We start from the raw sequence: 3,550 nt of genomic DNA on the forward strand, positions 1-3,550 counted from the left end.
CGCCCTCCCCCTTCCCCTCCTGCACGCCCTCCCCCTTCCCCTCCTGCACGCCCTCCCCCTTCCCCTCCTGCACGCCCTCCCCCTTCCCCTCCTGCACGCCCTCCCCCCTCCCCTCCTGCACGCCCTCCCCATTCCCCTCCTGCACGCCCTCCCCCCTCCCCTCCTGCACGCCCTCCCCATTCCCCTCCTGCACGCCCTCCCCATTCCCCTCCTGCACGCCCTCCCCCCTCCCCTCTGGCACGCTCTCCCCCCTCCCGTCGCACACTCTCCCCCCTCCCCTCTGGCACGCTCTCCCCCCTCCCGTCGCACACTCTCCCCCCTCCCCTCCTCCACACTCTCCCCCCTCCCCTCCTGCACACTCTCCCCCCTCCCCACTGCAAACTCTCCCCCCTCCCCACTCCCCCACAACACACTCTCCTCCCCCAAACACACAGGCACCCACACACCCCCACCCCTACTACACGCACTCCCCCCTCGCCCTCCCTTCCCGCACGCAGCCTCTCCCTCCCCCCCACACAACACACAAGCTCTCCTCCTCCTCAGCCCTCCCTTCTTGCACCGTCTCCCTCCCATTCCCCCACACGTGCCCTCCCCTTCCCCCTCCCCCTCTCCCCTCCCCCGCACACGCCCTCACCCCTCCCCCCGCATGCACCCTCACCCCTCCCCCCTCCCTTCTCCCCCTCCATGCGCCCTCTCCAGCACACTCCCACACCCTCCCCCGCCCCACCCACACGTTCCCTCTCCCTCCCCTGCACGCGCCCTCCCCCTCCCTCCCTCCCGCCCATCGTTCCCCAATGTCCTTTAGGAAAGAAAATCTGTTGTCCTTACCTGGCCTGGCCTCCAGTTGACTCCAGATCCACAGTAATGTGGTTGCCTCTTAAAGTCCCTCTGAAATGGCTTAGAAAACCACTCAGTTGTATCAAACCCCTACAAAGTCACAATGAAACAAGGAATGAAACTGGACGGATCACCCGGCATAGACCTAGGCACTGGAAACGACAGCAGCAAACTCAGCCCAATTGACCCTGCAAAGTCCTCCTTACTAACATCTGGGGGCTAGTGCCAAAATTGGGAGAGCTGTCTCACAGGCTAGTCCAGCAATGGCCTGACAGAATCATGCCTGTCATCCTCACAGAATCATACCTTACAGATATTGTCCCAGACACCACCATCACCATCCCTGGGTATGTCCTGTCCCACCGGCAGCACAGACCCAGCTGAGGTGGTGGCACAGTGGTATACAGTCAGGAGGGAGTTGCCCTGGGAGTCCTCAACATCGACTCCAGACCTCATGAAATCTCATGGTATCAGGTCAAACATGGGCAAGGAAACCTCCTACTGATGAATCAGTGCTCCTCCATGTTGAACACAACTTAGAGGAAGCATTGAGAGTGGCAAGGGCGCAGAATGGACTCTGGGTGGGGGACTTCAATGTCCATCACCAAGAGTGGCTCGGTAGCACCACTATTGGCTGAGTCCTAAATGACATAGCTGCTAGACTGGGTCTGCGGCAGTTGGCAACGAAACCAACAAGTGGGAAAAACATACTTGACCTCATCCTCTCCAACCTGCCTGCCGCAGACACATCTGTCCATGACAGTATCGGTAGGAGTGACCACCGCACAGTCGTTGTGGAGACAAAGTCCCACCTTCTCCATCGTGTTGTGTGGCACTATCACTGTGCTAAATGGGATACATTTCAGACAGATCTAGCAACTCAAGACTGGGTGCTGAGGCCATGAGGTGCTGTGGGCCATCAGCAGCAGCAAAATTGTACTCAAACACAATCTGTAACCTCATGGCCCAGCTTATCCCCCACTCTACCATTACCATCCAGCCAGGGGATCAACCCTGGTTCAATGAAGAGTGCAGGAGGGCATGCCAGGAGCAGCACTAGGCATACCTAAAAATGAGGTGTCAACCTGGTGAAGCTATAACACAGGACTACTTGTGTGCCAAACAGCATAAGCAGCAAGTGATAAGCAGAGCTAGGCAATCCCACAACCAATGGATCAGATCTAAGCTCTGCAGTCCTGCCACATCCAGTCGTGAATGGTGGTGGACAATTAAACAACTCACTGGAGGAGGAGGATCCACAAATATTCCCATCCTCAATGATGGAGGACCCCAGCACATCAATGCAAAAGATAAGGCTGAAGATACGATCTTCAGCCAGAAGTGCCGAGTGGATGATCCATCTCGGCCTCCTCCGGAGGTCCCCAGCATGACAGATGCCAATCTTCAGCCACTTCGATTCACTCCACGTGATATCAAGAAACAGCTGAAGACATTGGATACTGCAACGGCCAAAGGCCCTGACAATATTCCGGCAATAGTACTGAAGATTTGTGCTCCAGAACTTGCCACGCCCCTAGCAAAGCTGTTCCAGTACAGCTACAACACAGGCATCTACATGGCTATGTGGAAAATTGCCCATGTATGTACACAAAAAGCAGGACAAATCCAACCCAGCCATTACCATCCCATCAGTCTATTCTTGATCAACAGAAAAGTGATGGAAGGGGTCATCAACAATGCTATCGAGCGGCACTTGCTTAACAATAACCTGCTCACTGACGCACAGTTTGGGTTCCACCAGGGCCACTCAGCTCCTGACCTCATTACAGCCTTGGTTCAAACATGGACAAAGGATCTCCCGAGGTGAGGTGAGTGACTGCCCTTGACATCAAGGCAGCATTTGACCGAGTGTGGCACCAAGGAGCCCTAGCAAAATGGGAATCAGGGAGAAAACTCTCCACTGGTTGGAGTCATACCTAGCACAAAGGAAGATGGTTGTGTTCGTTGGAGGTCAATCATCTCAGTTCCAGGACATCACTGCAGGAGTTCCTCAGGGTAGTGTCCTCGGCCCAACCATCTTCAGCTGCTTCATCAATGACCTTCCTTCCATCATAAAGTCAGAAGTGGGGATGTTCGCTGATGATTGCACAATGTTCAGCACCATTCCTGACTCCTCAGATACTGAAGCAGTCCATGTCCAAATGCAGCAAGATCTGGACAATATCCAGGCTTGGGCTGACAAGTGGCAAGTAACATTCACGCCACACAAGTGTCAGGCAATGACCATCTCCAACAAGAGAGAATCCAACCATCACCCCTTGATGTTCAATGGCATTACCATCACTGAATCCCCCACTATCAACATCCTGGGGGTTACCATTGACCAGAGACTGTACTGGACTAGCCATATAAATACTGTGGCTACAAGAGCAGGAATCGTGTGACAAGTAACCCACCTCTTGACTCCCCAAAGCCTGTCCACTATCTACAAGGCACAAGTCAGGAGTGTGATGGAATACTCTCCACTTGTCTGGATGAGTGCAGCTCCCACAATACTCAAGAAGCTTGACACCATCCAGGACAAAGTAGCCCGCTTGATTGACACCCCTCTACAAACATTCACTCCCTCCACCACTGACGCACAGTAGCAGCAGTGTGTATCATCTACAAGATGAACTGCAGGAATTCACCAACAGCACCTTCCAAACCCACAACCACTACCACCTAGAAGGGCAAAGACAACAGATGGATG

This window comes from Cetorhinus maximus, chromosome 17 (assembly GCF_964194155.1).
Source record: "Cetorhinus maximus chromosome 17, sCetMax3.hap1.1, whole genome shotgun sequence".
Classification (NCBI taxonomy): domain Eukaryota; kingdom Metazoa; phylum Chordata; class Chondrichthyes; order Lamniformes; family Cetorhinidae; genus Cetorhinus; species Cetorhinus maximus.